At 35.8% G+C, this 13,079-nt stretch overlaps 1 protein-coding gene across 2 annotated transcripts in view; it reads left to right on the plus strand.

Annotated features, from left to right (window-relative positions):
- Window positions 1-13,079, plus strand: part of LOC132704766 (protein sprouty) — a 79,554-nt gene that overhangs the window by 13,544 nt on the left and 52,931 nt on the right. The gene's annotated exons all lie outside the window — the stretch shown is intronic.

The raw sequence follows: 13,079 nt of genomic DNA on the forward strand, positions 1-13,079 counted from the left end.
TGCCGATGGGTAAACCGTAGAGCTAATGGTGCACACGGTAATTCATCTTTTACTGCAATTCTATCGGAATTTGATTCTTTTAGTGTTTGAAATGAGATACTCAACTATAAAAAATAATATTTATCAATATACGTAGACTCGTTTTAATAATAATAATAATAATAAAATTGTAGAACACCAAATAATCCATTCAAATCTGAAAAAGCCAACAAGAAGAATAATAATAATAAGTTTTGTAAATAATGTTACAGTAGCCTGTTACTTTCTGTGAAAAAAAATCACAGGCTCAAAAGCAAAAAGTTAAAAGATCACCGACTGAAACTGATAAGATTACTCTGTACACTTTTTTTTACCCTATTTTTTTTTAGGGGGTAATGTGCTTACAAAATTCTTCGTAAATCTAGTTTTGTTTTACTTCGAGAAAAAATTCATCATCCTCGTAAAGAAATAGACCAAATCAATGAAACTCTTCTGTCTCTACATCTTGAAGTTGCTTCCATTTTGTTCCCATCTGAGTTCGATATCCTTTCAACTATGATTCATGACAAAGCTGAAACACTTCATTCATCTTCTACCCAGAATCACATTCAAAAGTTTGAAAACCCAACGCCTACACTAGTGAAACCATCAAACTCTTCGTTCATGCCTTATGTATTATCCGAAAAGAGGAAATTATTTCTAATGTAGAGCATACCCTAAACAAACTGCCATCTCAAACAGCTAATTGAATTTGATTTGAAACCGTAACAATCCTTTAAAAATCCAAACCTCCTAAATCTAATATTGCAAAGCCTAAACGCATTGCTCCAAAATCTCTAAAATCTAATCCCGAAATCGTAATTCTAAAAGAATGCTACGGTGGTCATCCACAAAAGTAAATATCAGGAAAAAAAGTTATTCTACGGACTCTATAAGATTCACAAACCAGGATTACCCTTTTGACCTATTTTCAGGAATATATTCTCTAGCTTCTATATTAAGACCCTTTGCAGGGAAAACTCATAGTTTCGTACTGAATTCCTTTCATTTCATTGAACAATTAAAACCTATTACACAAGACTCCACAGAATATTCTGATCTCTATTCTTGAAACCCTCAACATTATTTCAGATATATTAAGATTCGAGAATCTGGAGCCAAACCTTTTCATCTTAATTGAACAATGCTGTTCTGGAACGTAGTTTTCTTATAACGGTTCTCCATTATCACCAGTCATAATATCTAGGGAAGCATTTAAGAAGAAAGCCCTCGACCAAAATTATGGAAACGCTACGTTAATGATACTTTTGTTATATGGCCTCATGGTAAAGAATCCCTCCGAGATTTTCTTTCCTTTTGACATACGAGAAGTTTACAGTATTCCGTGCATATGCAGAGAGACCAAACTAAAAATATCAACTAGGCTGAAAGAACATGAAAGAGCCTTAAGACTACTACAAATAAACTTATCAGCAGTTGCCGAACACAATCAAGAAATCGAACATCAAATTTTAAAATTCTTTGATATAATCATTTCTTCTACCACCGCAAAATACGAGAATCTATAGAAATCTATAAGCAAAACTAACAGAATATCTTAACCGCGATTCAGGTCTTTACTTACCACCAATACGGGAATCAGTCATCAGAGATAATGTTCATGCCCCTCCTTTAGCTCCAACCCCTCAAACAATATATCGTATAAGCAGGTACAAAGTAGAATGCGAGCCAGTTTCAGAAGAGGCAAAAGGGATGATTGGCGAAACGTCAGCAAGTTCGATTCATCAACCACCGACTCACAAGGAATCCAGAAGATCTGTAAATATTAAGGGAATAGTAGGTCGCTGGTTCGATCGTGGTTTTAGTGATATTTTTTTATTATTTCTTTTAGGTACCCAAATCAATTGACTTTTTCATTTTAATTTCCGTTGCAATTTGGTGAAAGCTGTTTACACCAATAAGATAGTCCGACTATGCCATTGGTCTGTAAAGAATCTTAAAATTCCTAGACAAACAGAAAAATGAATGAAAACGTTGAGGATTTTACGATTCTTCACAGACCTACATCAAAAATCGGCCTCAGCTAATGGTCAAAGCTTTTTAATGATATGGAAAATTAGAACGGTCGCTGAGATAAAATAAAGGTATTTTTAAAATTGTGAATTAGTTTAGGTATTTTAAAGAAAAGTATGAAAATGTTACTACTAAACGCGCAATCGAACTCGTGAATCCCACCTGCATGGTTCATCCACCGAAATTCCTCTGAGATTTAACGAATTCTACGGAAATTAAAACATTCCCTTTCAGAGCTTTAAAAAAAATTCACTTCTATTTCACTCTGCTCTACTGCAGACTGTGGAAAATGACTAATGAAATTAACTATTTAATCAATCGTTCACCTCGACGGCATATAAACAATTCTGTCTTTAACAATTAGAGTAAATCGTTGTGCAACCCAAATAAACGTTCACACAGCTGCGTGACTCTCCGATACCTTTTTACAGGCACGGGAAGAACTGGCATTTGAATTTTGTTTTTTTCCAGCCCCATTCAGTTTTATTTATTTATATTTATTTCTTGGTCGCAAGTCACTAGTTTCCTTTCCCAAAGAGTGTCGTTGCAGACACTAAACAAACGCGTGTGTGCAAATAAAATACCGTCTTTGCAATTTTTAAAACTATCGAATTTTTGAAGTTGTCCCTACATTAATATTTCCTTGAGCATTTCTTCAGAGCGGCGTAGAAAGAACTTTAATGAGTGCATTAAAGATGCATTGGCATGGCTATTAAACAATATTATTTCTGCACACCTAACAAAATTTTAATGTCACTGGTTGCGTCAGCTCAACTTCATTTCTTTAGCTCATAGCTTACGGCTTCAAAAGGGGGGCCGTATGAATGTTGAGTTGCGCTGCGCAACGATCTGCTTCAATTGTGATAACCAGAAGTGTTTAGCTGCCTTGGTGATTTCTCAGATTCAAATTATTTAATAAATTTATATCATTAATGGAGTAGTACACGGGAAAACACTTCAAAAAACCCACCGATAATTTGGACAACTCAAGGTTGATGTGGAAACCAGATCAAAGTACATAAAATTTTATTTTATATGGACCGTGTTGAATTTCGATTGGTGTTCAGTTTTTGCTCATATTAATAATTTTCAATATAATTTTTCTTTTCTCGTTAAGAACTATGTCTCTCCCCTCCTCGCCCCAATCATGGCCTCCATATTTTGACTTATAGAAAATTTTGTAGCATTGTGCGTGTTCCCTGAACTTCTTCACTTAGCTGACCAATTGGAATCATGAAATATGATATGATTTCAGAGATATTACGCATATAACTTGACATGCTTTCTAGGTGTTTTGAAAAGGTCTGTGTGTATCTCGGTTTGCAAAATTGTTCAGAATCTAATTATCAGGTATTCGTTAATTATCGAATTTTCAAAACAGTTATAGGAACGTAATTTTTATCTACGCTAAACAACTGTACAGAGGGTTATTTTATATAGATTTTTAAAATTTACTTACCACTAGGGAGAGAAGATCCCATTGCAGCATTCAGCTTTCTTCTGGTTTAATTTATTTTTTTCATAGAAAAGGACATGTTTAACACATTTAGTTAGCAATTTCCAAACTTCATGATTATCTGTCTATTGAATTTTCCAAACGAACCGAGGATGATATAACATTTTGATTTTTTAGATTAATTTGTTTATTGCTTAAAAATGAAGATTTTACCAAGATTTCAAGGATTTCACAGACAGCAAAGGATTTTACAGAGCTGGTACATCAGATTCCACGGGTGGTTTACCCGTCGGGCGGTACACGTGTGGCCAATGATCCAGTGTAAACTTTTTCTTTTTCTTGAATGTGAATCTTCAGCTGAGTGTTGCCGTCTGTTTCTTGAAACACCTACGTGTCCTACGTATAATAATCGATATCGGTGCGAAAAACGATAAAACTATCAGTCCCGTATTTTAGTCAAAATAATCGTTGTTTTTCTCGTTATGCCGCATCGATAATGGCGATTTTAAAATATCTCACTCTTTCGCGGACGTTTTTTCGCTTGATGCGTAAAATTTCGGGATAACGTTGCGATAAGGCCGTTTATCGAACCACCGAAACGCCTTAAACAGCATTTCGTTATTATAGATATGTGGCGCAATCGTTTGTTTTATTTTCATCCTAGAGCGGGCAAATTATGATTATTGTCCGGTTATCATAAATTCGTCTAAACAACACCACAATTTTTCCCCGCACAAATTGGATTACGAACGAGCCAAATACTTATAAATTTAAATTTTCAAAATGTTGTGAGAACACAGTGTGGGTAACATAGGGACACATTAATTGGATCACTGATACAAAGATTAGAATAGCATGTTTTGAATTTGTTTGTACGATCGGTTGTAAAAACAGTGTTTAAGGCAGGTATATTGCATATTGTCTATTGTACAAGAAGTATTGTCGATATTATTATTATATTATTGAGAAGAATAGTTCCGGTTGAAGTATGCGGTTGAATTTATCACTGAGCCCTTAGCATATCTTGGGAATTATTCTTTCTCCGCTGGTACTTTTCAATCGTGCTTAAAAGCAATAATTTTTCCGCTTCACAAGAAGGGCCTCATCATTTTTTTATGTAAATAATTTTTTTTCAAATATACCATTCGATTTTCATGGAAAGCGTTTGACATATCACTCTACAAGCATATTCTCCTCAATTTAGATCAAGATCGGAGAACCCACTGTGTGTGTTTTTTGATTTGCAACGTGCATTCGACGGTATCAGTATTCACTTGAATGGTTAAACGCTTTTTTGATTGATAGAAGTCAAGCAGTAAAGCTAGCCATATTTCTGAATCGAAGCCGGTTTTAAGCGGGGTTCCTCAGGGCTGTTTGCTAGGACCTCTAGGGACATTTATCGATCTGTTTGCTGATGATCTTATCGTCGATCTAATAATATTATTTTGAATGCGGAGTTGCTTGTGTTTTCTTGCAGAGATTAAAAAAAAGCTTTTTAGTTAGATTTAATAACAAAACTATCCAGAAGTAGCCAGATTTTTAGTTGCGATTCTCATTTACCTTGGCCTAATCAAATAGACCATATTTTTTCCTGTTGCTACGTAATATGGCGATTTCAAAATTTGCTTTCTAAGATGTATGTAGATTGTCGAAGCAAATCGCAAGAACAATGTTATTTAAACCTAGGGTTTCCTCTTGTCGTCAACTATTTCGTGATATGGGAATACTTTCTGGTCTTTTAATTTATCATTGTTAAATCTAATCCTAGTAGCCATGAGCCATTTCAGCATCCCAATTTGCATCAATGGTTAAGTAGCAATTTTGATTAAAAAAAATTACCAGACATAAATTATCTATAGTTGTCAATAGTCATAGCGTTAATGAGTCTAAATACGGGATAAAAACCAACTTAGTTCGTCATGCCTTTAATAGCACTGTCATAACATATCGTTTTTTATATTTCTATATTATTTTAGAGGTTAATGTTTTAATGTTTATATTTTTGACATAATCCGATACCTGAACTCAGGTCTATGGTAGCAAATTTGATTTGATTTTGTGGTAACATTTGCTGGATGTAGCCTTCAAAAACATCAGCATCCATATCTTCATGATAGTCTTCAGTCCGTTTTGATTAAAATGCTTATATACGCATAATATCTCTGGTGGCAGATACGAAATGCTTTAAGAAAATGGTTAATGTAAAATATAAGATGCAAAGCCCTCGGACGGGCCGTTCAATTTACTCGTTAAAACGTTCTAAAGTTTTATTTGAAGACGGCGGAAGTCGGTTTATACGCGGCGCCCACAGGACCAGTCGTCGGGCGATGTAGTTTCTGGGGCCCACGGACTCGGGGAACCGCAAAATTTGCATAGAAATTCCGGTCGTACTCCGCCTCGCTTTCCACCGCGCAATACACGTGAACGCCGCTCGTTTGTTTTCGTGAAACCTACGGGGTGTTTCGAAAAACATACGCCGACCTTCTGTCGGAGATTCGCCATGCAAAACAAAAAGAAAAACGTTCATATAAACCCCGATAAAATCCCTAAAATCCATGATACTGAGAAATGAATATTTAGTAACCGATTTCCCATACTTCTTTCTGAGCTCTGCTGTTCTCATGGCTTTTGCCACTGGCGTATTTGTAAGGTTCTAGATTGGATCTATAAGTTTAACAAGACATCTGTCTCTCGTTCTTTTGCCGTCCACTTTTCCGTGGATCAAAATCGTCTAAGTGACTGTTGATTGTCAGTTCTCTTCAGATAGAAATATTTATTCTATGTGCTGTCCAGCCTTTAGCGTGCTCATATTTCGGATATTATGATATTTCCATATATTGACTTGACTGATTTCTGATTCAGAGTCACCTTCGTTATTTTTGTGCCAAGGTAAATAACAATGTCGTTAGTTTCTATTAGTATGCCTGATTCGAAACTAGCAGCTTCTACACGTTGAAGAGGTTCAAACATTTCTTGTTCGTTCTGTGTCGAAAGGTGTCATCCGCGTATTGAAAGTTTGACACCTTTTGCGCTTACAATCCCAGTTTTCTCAGAGCCCGTCAACAATCCATTCCCCATATTTGTTAAAGAGAATTTTTGTGTAACAAGTATAGGGGGTACTGCGATACACCCATTTCACTCAGGGTGCTCCACAGTTGTTCGGATGGCACTGTGTCAAAACAGAATATATTTATTTGTCGTAGGTTCGTGATCTCGTGCCTGGTCTGAGCGGACTTGAGACAAAAGGTATTAGGTATAAAAGGTATAAAATAATAAACTGACTTCTTATTTTGCCCGCATTACATGAAAAAAAGTGCCAAGTTTGCGTTTTGTCAATTTAGTTTTTATTTGTTCACTCGAAAACGAGGCAAGAAACGAGAACAACTCAAGATACACAAAAGCCGTACTTTTAAAGGCTTATTCAAAATAAATAACAAAATTGTAAAAAAGCCAGTGGGGTACATTTCTTCGACCGACCATTCGTTAAGACGCCATACCACGCCATAATGCGCATGAGGGTTTGGGTTAATTTATGGATTTTGCTAATTGCCATTTATTCATATTAAAAAAAAATTGTTTACCAAAGGCTTCCTCGTAGGATACTCGTAGAGACGAAAGCATTCTATTGTAACAGAATAAAAATTAGGTATGTATATGTAGAAACTAAATTATAAAAAATCCTAATTTTCTTTCCAAGCTCTCCTTTAAAAATCCGTCTTTCCTTCTAATGTGAATTATTGATTTTATAATAGAGATAAAAAATAATTTACTGCACAAATTTGCTCTACCGTTTCTGAAATAGCTTATAGTTAAAGCAATTGCTCGTTATCACTATATAAGACGTTGCCAAATTTCAACAAAATCGTGCAAAAGTATTTAACATATTCTCTCTTCTTTTCACTAATGCTACGAAGCTATGAAGCACAGTTTTCGATACTCTAGGCTTGCATGCTTTGCTGATGATGTTAAAGTACAGAAGGTGGAGGGGTACACTGTAAAAGCAACAACTTAAAGTGCTCTCAAATAGCCGTTTCCAAACTCAAAAACAACATTGATTTGAAGAAGCGTCCTATATCAGGGATCTCCACATAATGTTGGAGTCAAAGTTATTGTTTTAGAAGGATATTGCAACAATAGTTCAAATTTGCAAAAGGCGCGTTTGGTACGGAATCCACTTTATTTAATGGTATATTATGTAACAAGTGTGGTAAATGGCATTTGAGTCAAGACTGACTTAAAAAGTTTACCAAATATGTTGCATACCATACAAATGACAAAATTCAAACAGTGCTGTAAAATCTCCGAAAACATCCGATTGCTCCCATACCCCGTGCGGATCCCGGAAACATGCGAAGTGACTCGGATCCGTAAGAAACGAAACTGACGCGGTAAAATCACACTTTCTGCGCGCTATATCGGTTAGTAATTAGGTATTTTACAGAAGGCGAAAAAAAAATACATAAACAGAATTGAAAAAAGTTTATACATTATCTTGTGTTCAACCTTCTACCTAAACTATTTCCAATACGCCGACAGATTTAGGCGACTTCGATTAATAAAACTGATCTCCAGAACATCGGTTTCATTACGTTGTATTTGCACACAAACTATTCTCTAATAAAATTATATGTCCAAACATTAAGTTGTATAAGTAGCCAAGATGTTTAACATACTCGAATTTATTTTATTGTGAATTTTTTAATACAAATTACGCAGGAAAGTCCTCAATCATTTAAAGGCAAAAGAACTACGGAGCCCTAATTCTACTAGAAAACTAGCTATTGATGTGTTTCTATAATTCCATATACCAAGTTAGTAAAAAGTACCTTCCACACACTTACACTTACATATCTCCAAAAGTGCCAAAGTTAGAATGATAATAGTACGAGGTGTGTTCATAAAGTAAGGTAACTGGGCGGTCTACGTAGATTCGATCTTCGAGAATTTTTTTTTGTTATGTTCACAGTTGCAGCCAGTTTGCACTTTTGCTTTTTTTTGTGAGACGGAAGCGTTAGATGTGGTTTGTGTGCTTGGCAACTTTCTGCTTTCAAAAAAAAAAATGTAAAAAAGAATTTGCATAAAATTTTGGGTAAAATATGTGTATAAGTAGTGACGAACCTCGCTCTGGACACCCCAGCACTTCAATAACTGATGAAAGCTTTGAAGAAGTGAAACAAATGATTTTAAAAAACGTCGAATCACTATTAGAGAAGTGGCTGAAGACGTCGGCATCTCTATTGGCTCGTGCCATGCTTTTTTTCCCGAAGTTTAGGGCATGAAACGTGTAGCAGCAAAATTTGTTCCTAAACTGCTTAATTTTGAGCAAAAGGTCCGTCGAAGGAGCATCGCTCAAGAACTGTTCAACGACGTCAATGACGATCCGGACATACTCAAAAAGATCATAACTGGTGACGAATCATGGCTTATAACGTCGAAACGAAAGCCCAGTCGCCCCAATGGAGGAACCCAGAATCGCCAAGACCGAAAAAGGCACGTCAAGTTCGATCAAATATCACGATTTTGCTTAATGTTTTCTTTGATTATCGTGGCGTAGTACATCAAGAGTTCTTACCAGAAGGTCGTACGGTCAATAAAGAAAGAGTATTACCTCGAAGTTATGCGCCGTTAGCGAGAAGCAACGAAGAAAATGTCCAGAATTGGGGGAAAACAATGGATTTTCCATCACGATAATGCACCTGTTCACTCATCGTTGTTTGTGTCTAACTTTGTTACCTTATTTCCCGGATATACCCTCCTGCGACTATTTCGTGTTGCCAAAACTCCATGAAAGCAAAGAGCTTTGGAATGATTGAGGAGATAAAGAAAAAATCGTTAAATGAACTTAAGGCTATACCAGAAATTGCTTCGAGGAGTGGAAAAAACGTGGGCGCAAGTGTAGTATATGGGGGGGGGGAATACTTTGATGCGGACAAAGTTAATGTTGATAAATAAGTAAATTCTTTTTGATAAAACTTAATAGTCACCTTACATTTTCGAACACACCTCGTGTATTATAAATCAAGTGTGGTAAACGGCATTTCATTCTCGAGTTTATTTGGCACTAGCGGATCTCCAAGGAGCGAGTGTTTAATAAACGAGCGACTTAAAAAGTTTACGAATATTTTTATTGAGATTTCCCGAATCACTAAGAATCATATTCGGGTATTCCTTGAGAGGTAAATTGGATATCGCAAACGCATAGTAATTTATTACAAAACACATATTATTTTGATCGATTTTGACTAGTCAATTAAGAAGTGGTCAATTGACCAGCCCCAACAGTAATGTTAACACTTCCGGTGAGGTTAATTTATAATTAAATTGATAAATAATAAAACTTTACTATGGTGTGGATGGTACGACGCTGAGTGGTTTCAAAAAAATTGTACCCAATGCTTTCAGAATCGCATTTGATGCAATCCAATTTAACATTAGTTGCTTATTCGGAGTTCCGAGAGCCTTGTTAATTTCCATAAATTATATTAAAGTATACGCCGATCGTGTGTTGTTTCGTAGTATTTATGTGTTCAGTACAAATATAGATTTTTTTTCACATATCATTTTGAATAATATTATCTTGGACATTCTTGGGTCAACTACATAAGTAGATACAACAGAGATAATGAGGCGAACAACATTAATAATAATTGTCGGTCTCGTCATCGGCGGGTCAATTAAAATCTTATACTTTACACGTCCCTGCACGGCTCGAAGTAACAACCCTAGAGTTTTTAAAGAAATAAGCATGGCGTGGTCAAATCCAGGTATACAAGATGCGATCGAAAGGCTAGGCGACAAAATCAAATTTTTTTAGACATAAGCAAACCGAATGGCGGCCAGGTTTATTTTAATAAAACGGATAACGTGCGCACGGAGGATAACGCAACAGGTCGACGGTCTCCCCGATCGCGTTGCACCAGACGAGAGAAGTCGCGTTTACGAACGAATGGTCCGGGGCAGCATCTTCGTAGCCTGGGGTATTCCGCGTAGCTCGGTAGCCCGACCGGTAGGCAGAAAGGGTCACGCGGCCACTCACTCCGTCTCTCTCGCGCCTCTCGCCGAACAACGATACGTTGTCTTCGTCGGTCGCAAACTCCCTTCCCCGTGTGTCGGCCATCGAACGGCCAGGGATGTCGCAGTCGCGGCCAGAATAAAAACGTTTAGGACTTATAATATATGGACGGAGGCTATACTATACTAAATATTAGTAAGAGGCAGCGTTATTCAGTTTCGCTATGTTCGAGGACATCACGTGACTATCGGCAACAATGCACAGCCGTTCATTTAAAATACAGTTTCGTTTGAAATTTCAAAAGTGTTATTGGACATTTGTTACGTGCTAGCTCAGGAGTTGTTTGAACATGAGACTCTTAACACTTTTATCCAAGTCGATAATGCACACACTATAGAAGTCAGTCTTGACTAGATGGTATTTTTTTATTATTGTAGTTATCACAGATAAGTAAACTAACTCAGGTGCTTCTTTTTAAAGTAATTAACTAATGAAAAGGTATCGACGCCAATTTGCAAGTTGTAAACCGATAGCTCCAATTCGTTAATGTAGTCAAATCGGGATATCACAAAAGAAAATTTCACTATCTCAGTCCAAGGTACTGAACCCGTCCTCGTTGAAAAGCTTTTGGTAAAATATCTGGCTAGCCCCTTCATGTATATATTGCATCATATCATCACGCTAACAGCAACTCCAACATGTACTTGCCGGCAAGGGAGTATTAGCCATTTTTTGATATATTAACATACATTAATTTGTCATGAGAAAAAGAATATGCGCCTATCGTAATAATTGAGTAACTTGCATTCGCCTTATTTTTACGAACGCCGACAATTATAATCATTCTTCTAAATTTAAACAGTTTTTCTTGAATATCTCAAAAATTTCCGAATGCCATAAAATGGTAGAAAACTTACCGACGATGTCGTTTGGGGTTTTCGAGGGTCAGTCAAGTGAAATCGAAGTAACGTCGAATGCCAAAAATAATGAGCTTAACAGGTCGCTGTGGATTTGGAGTGCCCGAAACAAACTCAAAATATCCCGACGGACAAATTTCACATTGGAAAATTCAGGATGTCCAACAGCGCCTTCTTGACACCTTAACCACTAGTTAAACCGTGGTTCCACCAATAACCTTCACCTTGCCTACTGATAACTGACCATTACAAATACGAACTATGCAAATCTAGCGACATGTCAGACAACTTGATGTTTCGGAAGATGAAATTAATTATAAAATAAAAATTGATGATTATATACACTCGGCTGCAAAAGATGCGAGGTGAGTTGAAAACTCGACTTTATATAAAACATGACTAGATTTTTATTTTCTTTTGTTGTGATTTTAGATTTAGAACTGGGAAACAATTACGAATATAGTTGATCCGTACCCTGTTTAAAACCAATCCATTGCAGTATGATTAACATTTCCATGGATAACCAAATCCAAGTAGTATTATTCCAATTTTTTAAAAGAAATTAACATTGATTAATTATTTGGTGGGAATGAAAAATAAACCAATAGGATATTTTTAAACAAAACAACAAACTTAACCTACTAAATATCATGCAGTGTTGAATTAATGATATTGATACTTTTTCAACAAATATCGGTTGGAATGGACATTTGGCAAAAGTATATCGATTTCGAAATACAACTGTAACACATTTTTTAAATTTCAAATTTATAAATGTTGCTCCAAATGACAGATTTGAAAACAGTGACGTAATTTTCGATTTAACAAAATTTGAGGAATTTGATTTAGTATATTTCATAGTTCCTTACCCAACATATTGCAGATACTAATACTTCAATGAAAGGTTTCTAAGACAGACGAAGAGGGTTGCCGATCTTATTTCATCACGCAAATAAGGGCCAAATGTCTTTAGGAGAGAAATTAATATTGCGTGTTAAAAAAGCCCTAATAAGGAAAACTTATACTTCGATAAGTATATTTTTAAAGCTTGATAGCTTCACACAGGTTATGCCAAAAGTGTATTTAGTACTTGAACAAACTCCGTTTCGGAACATATTCAGCAAATGAATGGAACTATATCTTCAAAATATACGCCACATTTTTTGCCCCTAACGTGATTCAAAATATCCTCTTCGTTTTCTTTAAACTGAACTAAACTGCTGATTTAAATAAATTCATAACATAAGAATGAATCAAGTAAGTATTTCCTTGCCATTGTGTAATGGATTTTAGTGTATCAGAAGTATTTCAAATATAAAACACACAAAAAAAATTCTACGTGTACTCTTCGCTGCTCATCTTTTGATGTTGCCTATGTTGAGAGCTATTGGTAGGAGACTTTCTAGTACTCTGTTTTTTCTGAAGATTTTACCCTACCACCAAATTCATTTTCTTCATCTGTAGATTTAAAAAACAATCCACAAGGTAGCACACCATGATTTACCGATTCCCTTCAGACTTCTTTCTACTTTTGTACTGGTGTGTTAAGCAAGTGATTCACGATGATAATTAACATTATAAAAGCAATACTAAATCAGAAGATCTCAAAAAGTTGATTTCATATATTATCATTAATCATACA

This window comes from Cylas formicarius, unplaced genomic scaffold (genome assembly GCF_029955315.1).
Source record: "Cylas formicarius isolate icCylForm1 unplaced genomic scaffold, icCylForm1.1 PGA_scaffold_7__23_contigs__length_41026272, whole genome shotgun sequence".
Classification (NCBI taxonomy): domain Eukaryota; kingdom Metazoa; phylum Arthropoda; class Insecta; order Coleoptera; family Brentidae; genus Cylas; species Cylas formicarius.